The 14,681-nt window shown below is 39.7% G+C and overlaps 1 long non-coding RNA gene across 2 annotated transcripts; it reads right to left on the bottom strand.

Annotated features, from left to right (window-relative positions):
- Nucleotides 1–6,583: 6,583 nt before the first annotated feature.
- On the bottom strand, nucleotides 6,584–8,317 carry LOC131886538 (uncharacterized). 2 transcript variants are annotated; one of them, XR_009373933.1, is made up of 3 exons: nucleotides 7,236–8,317; nucleotides 7,082–7,178; nucleotides 6,584–7,024 (listed from the first exon to the last, which is right to left on the bottom strand). It is a non-coding gene; the product is annotated as an uncharacterized LOC131886538 (long non-coding RNA). The 2 variants fall into 2 exon arrangements; XR_009373932.1 differs by having other exon boundaries at nucleotides 7,470–8,295.
- Nucleotides 8,318–14,681: the final 6,364 nt, after the last annotated feature.

Genomic DNA, 14,681 nt, shown 5'->3' with positions numbered 1-14,681 from the left:
ATAAATGGGTGGAAAAAGCTACACCCCTGTTTGGAACAGCCCTTCTCATTAAATTTGACAAGGCCAAACTCTCTAAGTTTGGGACACCATTCTGGGTGAGCCAGTCTACACCCTTTGCCTGCCTTTTTGCATCTCTGTCGTTTATGGACATCGCAAATTTCCAGAGCATTCTCTACTATGCTCTCTCTGACCTCTATGACCTCTTTGACTACAAGGGGCGTTTGAATCAAATCAAGAGTGTCAGTGCCTGTGTCCCTTTTGCTTACACTTGACTGGTTCATCCCACAGTCAAGTAGTGGCTGGGTGTGACCAACCCAAGCTATCAAGGCTTCCATAATGAAAGGCTTATTAATGGAGGATGGTGTTTTCCCATTCAAAACCAGCTCAATATAGTTCCTGGCCCCTTCAGAAAGTCCCATAAACAAAGCCTCCATGGTTATTGAAAGGCAGGCTATTGAGGGATCCTAATCAAAAGTAGTGGGAACTACTCAAGAAACAAGAATCAATTACAAATAACAAAAAAAAGCATGAAGGAGCCAAAAAAATACATGTCAGCTCGTATTTACTAATTTGAATATCTGGGATGAACAATTGATAATTTTGTTTTAATCCATCCATTTGACAAAACATATATCAGACATTGGAGGAAAATGGATTTGAATAGAGTTTAAAATGCTACTTGTTAGGGATTGCTAGAGATGCTTTAGGCAGAGATCCCTGAGGTTTGACAAGAAGCCCCACGTCTCAAAGTAAACCATGAGGGGAACTAAAAAGTTTCCAAACACAAATCTATGAACATACTTGAATGGCGTATCATCTCTTTTAATCAGCCCTCCACGGAATCTAAAATAGACGTTGCCTTCAAGAAGATGAAGAGCAAAGCCCCATCAACATCAGGGTTCTCTCCCTTCCAACTTTCACTTCTCCGGACCCAAGCCCAGCCACTCCTCCAAGAACTCTTCAGCCTCGCCAACTATTTTGTTGCTTTTACCATTTTTGACATGTTTCTTTAATACATTTTACAGTCTGTATAATGTGTATACACCATCTTTCCTTTACATTTTTACGCCATGACATGACTAAGAGTCGCAATAAAAATATTTTTATAAAAGATGAAAAAAGTGAAAGAGGGAAAATACAGAGCCAAGAGGGCAAATGGGAGAAACCAGTGCATGCAAATGAGAACCAGCTGTACAACAGGTAAACAGCACACACGAGCTGGGCGAAGACCAATGAGGAAAGTACTCGCTTCTTAGGTATTCTCTACCAACAGGATCTGTGTAGGTTGCGTGAGCCAAAAAGGCCAATATTTCGTTGCAGTTTCGATCTCCATAACGGGACACACAAAACTCTTGACGATCGTATGCACGACTTATAACATGGAAAAAGACTTAGACATAATTCTTAAAAAGTGGGTGTCTAGTTATCACTCAACTACTTCAACTTTTTCAGTATTTTTGTGAAGATCAATCACAATCAAATTTGGGCTCATTGTAATGTGTGACGCTTTTCCATACACTTGACAAAAATCAATAGCATTAAATTTTTCTACTACTGGCACTTGCGGCAAAAAATACGTTTGGGATCAAAAGCAATGACAGATACACATTTTCATCTAGAATGAATTGATCAACAACTGGCAGTGAATACTAACTGTTGAAATTTTAGGTAAGCTAAAGACAAGTTACTATTATTAACAATGTCCAATTCATTTGCTGTTGGTCAGAAGCAGTGTTTTGTGTTCAATAGGGGATAGGTGGTGAAAGTGGGGCTGATAAAAAAAAACAGTGATTTGAGCCCAAAACTGAAGGCAAAACTATGCAAACATATATATTATCTTATTTCATATCTCTCTGGATGTATCAATTTCCATCAAACAAGTAAACTGCTTTTCAAGGGATCATTATGTGAATATCAAATAAGCATATTGAGTGTTAGATTTTTTATCTATGTACAAAAATATTGTAAGGCTCTTTGTCATGTAATGTATCTACAATAGCGCCAGTCATCTCTCTATTGCTTTCCCAAAAAACGTGATTCTAGTTAAAATGGTATCAAATCCCTTTTCATTCAATCTAAAACTGTATTTCTGCTTGCATGAAGAACTGAACAACGATATTTCTATCTGACTCACTATTGTATTAAATTTTTATGTCTCTTTTGAATTTCAATTTTAATTGGATGAACTTGTATGCAGATGAGAACTTTAGCATTTGTTTTTATAATCTAATAAATTTATGACAAATTATTTGGGGATTGGCTCACTTTGAGAGTTCTTGGCAATTTAAAGTTTTGAAAAAATGTATTTTAGACAATATCCTTTCGTTGCAAAATGTATGACATCTACTCATTAATATACGTTAAAAGATATTGCCAAAGGGAAAACGGTTGCTTTTGGATATTTTATTGGTCTGGACTTTCTTTTGGCAAAATCTACTACTGGAAGTGTATTGTTTGGTCTCTTTGCTTTTTGATATCTTCACTTTCTTTGCAAATTGGTTTTGTGACCTCCCTCCAAAAAGTGATTTCATTATTCATTCCCGCTTTCATTGTCTTGATTGAGATCTTCTCCAGGGATGTCATCAATGAGAATACGATATTTGTCTGTGGTTTGATTTGTATATATCATTCCCAGACTTTGAAATGTGTGTTTCATCCTTACTATTTGGCTTGGAGTTAATTTTGTCAATTCCTCGCGTAATGTGTTCTAAACATTTTCCCCTAAGATCAAAATGAATGAGATTAAGTACAGATAGCACAAGGTACTCTTCAATCCACTTACAATTTGGGTGAACTTCCTCAGTAATGAATTAAAAAGAACCTTATCTTTCCTTAAATATCGACTCTGCACTCTTTGAGCAAAAGAAGGTTTGAGTCAATGTAGTGGGCACTATTAATAAAAAGCAAGCTTCCTTTTGCTTACCTAAATTTTAACAATTGGTTTTGCGTACTAATTGTTGAGCAAATTAATTCTGGATGAAAGCGAGTATATGTTTGAGAGCTAGTTCAATCCCACAATGTTAATGTTTTCATTCTCAAACGTATTGCTTGCCGCAAGTGCCTTTAGGGGAAGAATTTAAAATCTATTGGTATATAAATCAAATTGTTAGAAAATGGACGTATTAACACAAACCCAAAGTTTGGTGATTGATTTTTACAAAAAAAAAGTTTAAACTTAGTAACAAAGTTGAGATTTTTCAGTGATAACTAGACACCCACCTTTCAAGAATTATGTCTGTAAGCCATTCTTCATTAAATAGGTTGTGCATATGATTGGAACACGACATAAAAAAAGATCTTGACAGAGATCGAAACTACAACGGAACAATGACATTTTTGGCTCACGCAACCTACGCAAATCTTGCTGTTAGGGAATTCCTAAGAGTACTCGGTAGGGATAGACAGAGAAGAAAAATGGGTAGTAGCACTAGGTTGGGGCTAGCAACAGAGGAGAAGAGAATGAGGATGACCTACTCTTGGCTGACCAGCAAGCTAGCCTCAGCTCTTACCTCAGCCAACATACACCAACTCGACTACAGGAACAAACAAGAGTCTATGGAGATTCTAGAAACTATTTTTGTTTTGAAAATGCTGAACTAAACTGATAGATTACAACAAGAAAAATCAACTGCATGTACAAGTACAGGAAATGAAGAGACCAAGCAATCAAATAATGAAGAATAAAAAATATTAGACTAAACTACTAGTGATAGGAAGAAGAGAAAACTATAGAACAAATGTGTCTTACTTTAGACTACTGATGTGATCAAATTGACTCATAACTTGGAAATTTGCTAATTTGTTTGGGAAATTCAAAAATTTGGCAAATTTGGTTCCATTTCAAATTTGTTCAGTACTGCCAAAATGACGACTTTTTTTACGAACTATTTTTCTTAGCTGTATGAGGAATTGTGAAGGTTTCCTGCATTCATCTTTATCTAGTTTTGAGAGGAGGGTATGAACTAAATCCTGTGGAAACATTTTGAGACTTCAAAAGTCATTTTCAGGGCCGTGATCTATTTTGACCCATTTCCTTTTGGGAAAGCCTGATTTCCAGGGCGACCACATTTTAGAAACCACAAAGATATGGTTGGCCATTGTATATGACTGTGGTTGTCTCTTCACCAAGATTGGCAATGGCAAATTGGTTCATCTACTTCAGAGGGTCAATTTATTTGACCTTTACATGATAAACCTTGACAAAGGGATCTTATTTGGCCGTCCGTTAGTTAAGAAGTTCAGTGTGGAACTTTTTTGCTCCCGTCGATGACGGAAGTTGGCTGGGAAAAACAAAACAAGTATCAGAAGTGCCAGAAATAAAGGGCAGTGAGTGCATGCGTGCGTCAGTCCTGGGGTTCAAAAGGAGGAAGATATAAAGTGGACAACGCTCCAAGTTTCATCTATTCCATTCAGATTGCTTTTTGTCATACTTGTTTTTAACACAGTTGGGTATTACTAGCCCTAAAGTCAACGTGGTAGATCATTATCCCGTAGCTCAAAAGTAGCAAAAAGATTTAAATCCTTAAATCATCAAATTTAATTAAAGGTTTTGAAAATCAATAGTTAGCCTCTAATAGTCAATGGGCCAAAACAAACCAGTTTTGTTTATGTACAATAATTGAAGACCTTTCAACCGTTATTCCAGATCTGGCTGATATCATGATGTCAAGGGCTCACTCTGTTACCAACTCCCAGTGGATCGCCTGTTTTGCTTTGTTGTGATCTCCCTCAATGATTTCCTACCAGTGGATGTCCCCAGATGCATAGTGAACCAGCATTAACCCAGCTTGAAGTTCAGCCAGTGGTCAAGTCTCTGCCGCTGACCTTTTGCCCACACAATGAATTCCTCTAGCATTCTTAAATTCCACCAGTGGTCTATTCTCCCACTTTGAACTCAGACACACATGGAATTTCCTCTACTATGGTCCATGAACTCCCCCACTTGGATCCTTGTCAGTTCCACCTTAGTCAAGCCCGCCTTACGGAAATCCCCCACAATAAATGTCAACTAGTATCAGTCCATAGCAAACGTAGAACGAAACCCAACTTAAAATAGATGTTTTGCAATCAACAACATGTCCTTAACCATGGACGAGTGTGAAACAGGCCACGGACTTCTAGAGATAGGTAAGTGCAGCAACCGGAAGCAAAAATATCCTATCTCCTAAACCGCTCATCTTATTCCAAACAAACACTTCATACGACCACAAGATCCTGTTGAATAGATGAACTCAGCCAAGTTTGAGCCTAAACCTATGCATGGGAAACTCAGGAGACATGTTCAAAGTTATGTAGTAAACACTACATAAAATTTGAATTTTCGGCCTGCTCTTGGTCAGCTACATAAGCTTTTAACAACATAACTTTGAAACGATCGACTTTGCATGTAAATGATGTGAAATTGACCTACCGTTAATTGAAGAGATCTATTTTTCTCATTTTATTACTTTGATTCGAAAAGTGGGTCAGAGTGGCTATAACCAAGACCAGCCCGATTTGCCGGGAAGCTCGTTGGCAGCCCATATTTCTAGAAGTCCGTGAACACGCTAATCACACTAAGTCGACCACTATCATAATAGCCCGAGGGAATTTTGAAACGATCAGACATGTCGCCCTATCTCATTCATCAATGTCGTTAGTCATTGAATAAATTCAATTATTAGCCTGCTCTGCTGCTAGTAATAATCTAATGTTTCCATCCCATTGGATACGACTCCCATCATGGCTTAGAAAAAGATTAAGCAGGAGGCTTTAAGTCAGGCTTGGACAAGCTGAAAAATTCCTGATGTACCGTGTATACAAGGGCTACCCCGATCCGCAAACTCTAATTCGTTGGTCGATCAGATGATGTATGAATAAAGAATTAATTAAATTAACTAGGCTTTTCGTCTTGAACTACAATTCCCTAGTAGCGGTAAGGAAGTCCTTAACACATAGAAAGATACACACACATTTTTGCTACATGACTTGTCATACTTATCGTTCCCGTCTCCTCAGCCTATTTAGTCATAATGACTTGGAGAAATAATGAAATGAATACTGATGATCAATTACTTTTTGAGTAGTTTTGAATAAATCACATGTAGAATTTAGTGTCAAATGATGATTGTTATTGTTGCTTCATAAATATTTCTCTCTGGAATGATATGGCATGCGATGTGAGACATAATGTTTATTGGAAAATATCTAGTTACAACTTCAATTCTTAACAATTTGATTTGATTTGTTTTACATTTGAGCAGATTTAACATTGAAGCACAATAATGAAAGTACGATTATGGATGGACATTGCAATGTGTAGAAAATATCCAGTTATTTCCACCAGAATTTAACTGTGTCTACAATTCAATTCATATTGGTCTCTGATAAAAAAGATCGTTCAAAAGTGTGGACTCCACTTCTTCTAAAGTATAACGAATTCATCAGAGTAAACTAATAGGAATTTCCTTGATTTTAGTAAACAATGTCCAAACAAGAGAAAAGCCCTGCCGAGTCTATAAAAATACATGAACCTCGCAACTTCTTGAATGATTGTGGAATTTTTTGGCTAGCTCGCAGATCGAAATGCACTCCACACATGATCTTAAAATTTTGTCAAGGGATATAATTCAAAATGAAAACTAATATAAAATGGCGAAACTTTACGCCTTTTAGCCAATGGTCGGACCATTTATATGGCCATTCTCTCGTTCTAACTATAAAAACGAACTATTTTTGATACATTTGGATTATAATGGCAAGATGAGTTCCAACTACAGATCATCATTGTGGCGACAAGTTGATGGATCCGACTCTACATAGCACCTGGGTGAAAGTTTCTTCAGTGCAAGAGCTTGTGATTGAGCTTGCACCATGTGGTCCGGCATGAGAAATTCAGTTTCAGGAGGGTGGATCAAGAAGCAGTGATGAGAATAACGTCTCCTTTTCGATTTTATAGTCAGCGATTTCGGAATTGTTCCAAAAGGCATGGAGATATTGGAAGATTAAGCCATCCCAGATCTGCACAACGGGAGTGTCACCTCGTCTGTAATATCTAGACAGTTTTAATGGTTCTACGGCTTAAAATCAAAATTAAAGTTACCAATTTAGCGTCTTCACTCCATCGAATTGAGAAGGCAAGGAATTCAAGTAAGGGTATTTGGGACATCGTTCTGTTTCCACGCGACAGAAAATGATTTCTAGAAAAAAAACAATTTGACAAACATTTATATTTGTTGTTATTTCCGCCACCCTACTTTGTCTGGAAGCCAAGGTCCTCTCAAATGCTATGGAAACCGCTGGAAATTCGTGGGAAGACTGGGGAAGACCAATGCAAAATGTAATGTCAAAGATGAGGGATTTAGGAAGTTTTGTCACACTCTTAACCCTCTCTACATTCTCCAACCAGTTAGCTGGGCGTCTGTTTACTAACAATACAAATTCGTGTTGGTCTTCCATAAATTGTACTGGATTTATTGCAATGAGCGTACACTACTACTGTGATGAAGTGACACTCTCGCCACCATCGATGATCTTGTATGTGCACTGATCGAGTTCGGGGTCACCATGCTGCCGAGACCATTTCCTCAGAACTTCGGACCGTCCTCGATCGGAAGGAACAATATCACGACTAAGAGTCTCGTTTGAGTCATTGAGCGCAAACGGCATTTTTGGAGGCAAATAATGAAAGCGAGCTCCGGATTGGCCTCCCTCATCCATCGAGGTAGTCTCTCATTGAAGTTTCACCATTGAAAATGAAATTCAGTTGGCCACGAGTCACTGATGGTGGTAACATTGTATTCGATCGATGCGATTCAGCTTTTCCACTGGATTTTCATGCATATTATATCGTCGCACTAGATGTCTGCTGTCTTGAAACTTGCACCTACCGGGTGCCGGCTTGCTAGTATTCTCCAATAAATAAAGACCACCCCCCAACTCAAGTCAAGAGGCCATGATGACGTTGAGCAATAGTACGGAGAAAGAGGATCAAAACTTGCAAGAACCCAAGGATTAATGGGATAATATCAGTTTATGGTGGAAATGGGGGAGTGCTCTGCCCTTCTGGCTAGCTTACTTACTTACAGACCATGTTCAAGAATTTGATAATAACAATCCGCTGTATCCAAAGGTGACTGATCTCCAAAATAATCTAAAGCCAGACCTTGGCACTAGTTGCATGTTCCTCACTCGCGTGACTGAAACACCAACTTAAGCACAGATACAAAGAGGCATTTTATTCGTAATACCCTTCAAAGCCTACATTTAATTCTCAAATTCCTTGGATCTACGCCAGCCCAAGTTTCCTTAAATGAAATAAATCATCACTCTTCAATGGTAAACCCCATCTGAGTATTTACATCATTAGCAATTTTGAGAACATGAAAAGATTTGGAACAAACAAAAAATAAATACTGTTTACCTACGAGGCGGCAAATGGTTCCAAGCAACACAGTATTGCTATCAGCTTTATTACGAGTAAAAGGAAGGTGCCTCCAAAACGTTCTTGTCAAAACTCTTTAAAGGCCAACAAAGACTTCTGCAACCAAACAGAAAAGTTCTAACTCGATGAAAGACGCATGTTGCTAGACTACAGTTTGTTGCAATAATGTACTGTCTTGTGGTTCATGATCATTTCAATAAATTCCGCACTTCAGTCACCCTGAATTTCGTCCGTGTTCTTGAATAGAGCTATTATTTAGAGCAAACTTGTTATTGCTAATGACCTCCAAGATTTCTCTCCCTTTTTTAAAGACATGTTATTGAAAAAGCCCAATGAAAATCTAACTTTGATGAGCAGTGTCTTTGCGCAATGTCACAAGAGGAAATTGTGATAATCTTGCAAGCATCCCTACCTTTACAATATCTAGTCTTTCAACTCTTTTGCCCATTCCTATTTCCGGTTAATTTGGTTTCAATTTGGAATTTGGAAAAAATTTGATTTGCGGTAATTTGATTTGGTCCATTTGAAAATTTGGGAATTTGATTTGTTCCCATCAGTACTTTAGACAGCCACGCAACCACTTACAACACAGCATACTCAGACCGGCCGTTTGAAAAGATCAGAAGCAACAAAACGTGCGACTGCTCTCAACAAAAGACGGGACTGAACTGAATCAAGCAGGCGCCTTGTGCACATTCCATTCAATAAAATATAATAAGATAATGGAATCACATTCAAATTCATCCCTTATTCTTGGTTCATGGACTTTACGTCTAAAGCAGGTTCTTGAATCCTTGCTACCATTGTGTTTTCAATAAAGTTGCAGGGGGAAAGAACCCAAGAAATATTTGATTGAGAAGTTTTTTTTTATTGGTTACAGAGTCAGATGGCAACTCTTTTGCTTGGCCTGCCGTCTGATGACCCCCATTGAGGGTGTTCTTGCTTCTCCATCACAACTGGAATTTTACTTCGCCATCCCATTGGGAATGACCACAGGTTCGCCCATTTAAGATATTTCAGCAGCAACTTGTGCTGTAATTAAAAAAAGAAGCTTGGACTTGGCTTACCAGGGATAAAAAAGCTTTGCAAAATGGGATGCGGAGGCTCATTTAATCAAGGACACTAAGGCAAGGAAACGCCACATTTTGTGATCACTAAACCTTTCCCGCCAAGTTAGGCCTAAACTAGTAGTGCTAATATTTTAGAATGTCCATTAATGGCATAGCTATTGCACAAAATGTGCGACAAATATCCGTTTTGTAGTCATTAATGGGTTGTGCTTCAGATACTTAAAATGACTTCTGACATGTCTTCAAGGTCAAATTATTGAGAAATGCCAATTAAGTTTTTTTGATAAAGCAAAAATTTGCTCTAAACACAATCTGTCAGTGATTTTACAAATAACTAGCTAGCTCCTACATTGCCATCTAGATAGCATGACCTGTGGTCATGATGTAGCATTGTTAAGAAGTCGGCACTCTGGTAACGTGTCTCACTTTAACATTGGCACTGTTTCATTGAGCGCTTCAGCTGCTCGGTGTCATTCTCCCTTTTTTTGGAAAGAAGTCAATCTTTGTCACCCAACCTTGATTCTGAATGGGTACTGTTGAGCGGGTTTCGCTTTGAACATGCCTCCATGGCCTGCGGTCATGATTTCAGACAGTAAGGGGGGTGGCCACTACAGTTTAATCCAATTTTTACATTAAAGTATTTCTCCAAGAGGAGTCTTGTTCCGAAATGAAACTCTATTAACGTACAACATGCCTCTATTAGCTGCGGTCATGATTTCAGACAGTTAGGGGATGTGGCCACTACGTACTAATCAATGTATTTCTCGGAGTAAAGTCCTGAACTGGAAAGAGACTGTTAACTTACGACATGCCTCCATGACCTGCGGTCATCATTTCAGACAATACTATGGTGTATATAAATGCATTGTTGCAAGAGAAATCTTTTTCCGAAATGAATGTATTGGGTATTGGAATAGTGCAAATCCCTTCATCACCATTTCTAGGTACAGAGCATGGTCTCTGTGATACTTGGTTGTCCTCATATATCACAGTTGTTCGTTCAATCTGTATCATAGTATAGTGTAATAATTAGAGATTGTCCCTGGAGGAACCACTGAAAGAGGGATAGCTCGAGTGCAAGCAGCAGAGTCCCCGACATGGTTGATATTAGGCTATTGTGCAGGTTAATTGATAGCACTCGATTGCCTCCCGATTGCGCGGGAAATTTGAATAAATGACTGTGACAGATATAACCTAAATTTAGGCGGGGATGGGAATTTAATTTTGACGAAATTTTCATCATACCAATGTCTCCTATGCAAAAGAATAGCGATAACTTGAATGCCATTGCAGAGGAACATTTCGCAGGTAAAGGAGACGTGTATAGGGGATGTCGAGTAAAGGAAATTCAAGGAAAAATGTGGTCCGGCACCCTGATTTTGGGCAATTTGGGGAGAGAGAACTAAGACAAACATCACAGTCAACTCGCACCATTCGCCCATTGAATTTTCAATAATCGAGTGATTTTTAGCGAGTTGTGTTGCAAAACCCTACTAAATGAGCATGTTTGATGGTTATCAGTGAACGCACTATCAAATTGGCTCAATACCACAATGCTAATTGCCTAGACAAGCATGTGAAATGGAAAAGCTGTCAAAATCCAATGCATGCACAGTGCGATTTGGCCGGGCATGTTGTCTTTGATTTTAATCCATGGAATAACGTCAGTTGTCCATGAACGCGTTTACTTGACTAGCCCTAAAACATATGCATACAAGAACGATTGAGTTTTTCGATCGCGGATTTCAACTTGGCATTGGCGCCACGCCCTAACTATGCAAGCTATGGACTCAAAATCAACGGGAGGCCACTCATGGGACAATCTACGTATGCAATTTAAAGTAAATCTATTATTAAAGTTCGACACGAAAGCACTCGTCGTGGGGCAGGTCTGGAGAACGTAAACGTAGAGCGTTGGCTCTACTAAAGAGCCAAACACGAACGAACTTTTCAATATTGCAACCATTATGGTGGGATGCTCGGACCACGTATCAATGTCATTTCACCGACGAACATTTTGGTATCCTCGAAATTTTGGTCCGTCAACGGGTTGTCTCGTGGGACGCGATCCCCTACGCGTCCCCGGCACGCCCCCCATGGGCGGGTTTCGGCCCTTTTGAGGATGCCCACCCACCACAATATGGCCGTGGCGCGTCTTTTCATTGCACCACCGAGGTAGTCCTTGAGTATTCGGACATTTAGGCAAGCGCTGGTACCAGCAAACAAACTTGCCTGCCAATGCCAGTGATGAAAAATTGGCTTTTCGAACTGGTTTTAACGAAGCTGACCGTTCCTCCTAAAGTAATGTAAAAGAAGGGTCAGCTTCTCAAAAACATGTTTGAAGCTCCAAACTTGTATCACTGAGATTGGTACCAGCAAACAAACGAACCTGGCAGAGCTTGCTTAAACATCCCCATAGGGTTGATCTGGAATGCTATCTACAGATGTGTCCAAGTCTGACTTGAAAGATGTTACCTGATCAATAAGGCCTACGTAATCCTTGCAAATATGAGGGGGCATTATATTAAACAATGAAGGAGCCAGAGAAAGAGGAGAAGTGGACTTATTTGTTCGAACTAGCCTGGATTCTCGGGGGTTTGAAGTTGCTCTCAAAAAACATATTCAGCCTCTTTGGTCACTACAATTGACCCTAAATCCTGGGTTGGGACAAAGCTCATGGATGCTTTTGAAGACGTGCAATACCAGATACCTTTCGCACCTTTTCTGAACACTGTACAGTCCCAACTTTTTTAGTCTCTACCAATATGAGAGCAATCTCAATCCTGTTCCTAGTGAAACATCTTTGGACTTGTTCGACCTTTTGCAAACCTGCTGAACTCATTGGAGCCCAAACGGGTGAAGCATATTCAAGATGTGTTTGGACAATCGACTTGTACAGAGTTAGCATCGTGATACTATCTCTGGACTTTAACGTGATATATATGCAACCACACATTTGAAAAGCTTTACCAACTTTTTCAACTGGATATGCTCATCGAACTTTCCATTATCTTGGAGGACTACATCTAAAACTTTTATAGATGAGACCTGCTCAATATCTTTACCTCCATTATCAACGAGTGGAGTATGCAAAGGAGTTGACCCAAAGGTCATCGAACGGAATTTCATTCCGTTCAGTGCCATATTACTCTCAGTAAAAATCAAGATAGACAACATCAACTGACTCGTGCCTCTCCAGTCCCTCAATGGCTTGCTCTAAATGCTCAATCAGTTGGGTAACCGTGCTAAAATGTGCTCGGAACCCGTGCTGGCTACGAGGAAGGACTTCATTGATTTCAATAGGTTCAACAAAATTGGGCTTCATGATCTTCTCAAACTCCTACTCAATATTCTAAGTGAGAGAAATTGGCTTATAGTTACTGGGGAGCGACTTATCTCCCCCTTTAAAAATTGGAACAACATGAGCTAACTTTAGTGAAGATGGAAACTTGCCCTGATCCAAGATGCAACGCATCAAGTAGGAGAAAGCAGGGGCAAGAACCAGTGAGCATCTCATCAGAAACTGAGATGTCACTCCATCAGGACCAGGAGAACTTGAAAGCCTCAAGTCCCTGATGGCCTCTAAAGCATCTTGATCTGTGACTACAAGATCATCTAAACGCTCTGCTTGACAAGCCTTGCCAGTCCAAACAAACTCATCAATAGAGCAATGGACTGTTGCTCCTAAACTCAGTGGAGTTGAAAACACACTGGAGAACTGATCTCCAAGTATGTTAGCCATAGTCTCTACATTGTCTATGGCTTCCCCATTGACCTCAAAAGGCCCAACAGGGTGTTTCATCTTCATCTTAGAGTTCACATAAGAGAAAAAAGCCTTTTTCGACCTGAACTCCTAAGCCATCTTACTCTCAGTTTGTAGCTGGTCATATCCGATGGAGGCCTTAATCTTACCCTGAACTATGTCCAACTTTTTTTGGAGACTAGCGACAATTACTGGGTTCGAAGTGCTTTTCAGCCCTTTTGCTAGTTTGCAACTCTTTTTGAACAAAGTCTTCCCATGTTTTGTAATTTTTGTCCGCGTCCCACCTTTCAGAACAAATTTAGAGATTGCTAGACTGGAGCAAACTTCCTCAAAAACTGAAACTAATTTATCAATGGCTGCATCTATAGCCGATTTCTGTTTCAGAATTGAAACCAGCTCTAGTTCATCTAATCTTTCTATAATCAACGGTCAATGTTCATCTTTGAACTTGAATTTAGCCAGACCGACTTTTTTGGCCGGGCTTACTCTAGAGCACGCCGGCTTTTGAGTAATGGTCGACAATAGCACAAGAACATGATGATCGAACAGATTACTATGTGGCACATGAACATACTGGATCAGATCATGGTCATTTGAAAAAACATTTCCAGAACGTCATTTGCTCTGGTGGCTACACCTATATGCTTAGAGAAATCGCGCAAGGTCGCAAACTCCTTCAGCTTTTCGAACGACTGAGGTGTCGATTTCGAAATGGGAATAAACCCATCGGGACTAGCTCCCCACTTCATGACTCTAGCCGGAAAATTAAAGTCCCCTACAAAGAAAACTTTCGAGCAGGCTGCCTGATCCAACTCATTTCAACTGAATTGGAGAGCTGACATAAAAGAGCTTACTGAACAAGAAGGGGGCCTACACATTGTTACAATAGACAGATCAAGCCCTCGGATATGACAATGATATCAATGCACGTTTGAAGGATGAGGAGGGAAGTGGGGGAGAGGTGGTAGGTAGGAGGAGAGGGAAGGAGGAAGCTAAATGGGTTAAGGAAGGGGGTGGGGTGGGATTAGGTTTAGGAAAAGGGTCAGCTCTAAAACTACGAGACTGGGCTTGTCTGTACCTTTGTTTCCTTTGTGTCCCTTCTACGAAAAGAGGTACACCGTACGTTAAAGCACGTCTTTAGACGGCACATGTACGAGTGAAAAAAGGACAATCTACCTTTGAACATCCCTTCTTCCTATTTTATACTCAAGGCCGAACTTGAGAAGTTTTTGACACCATTTAGGGTGGTCAAACTGACAGCCTTTTCCTTCTTCAGTACAAGGCTGCTTTCAGTAAACTGGACAGACTGTATTCTTGAAAACTATCTTATCCTGCTCAACTATAAGTGGAGACACCTCTTCAACCTCTACTTTGGTCAAATCAGCCGACTTCTCAACTACTGGGTGAGCTTGTTCTTCAAGCAGCA

The sequence above is a fragment of the Tigriopus californicus genome, chromosome 9 (genome assembly GCF_007210705.1).
Source record: "Tigriopus californicus strain San Diego chromosome 9, Tcal_SD_v2.1, whole genome shotgun sequence".
Lineage (NCBI taxonomy): Eukaryota > Metazoa > Arthropoda > Copepoda > Harpacticoida > Harpacticidae > Tigriopus > Tigriopus californicus.
This window is presented reverse-complemented; position numbering and strand designations above follow the sequence as displayed.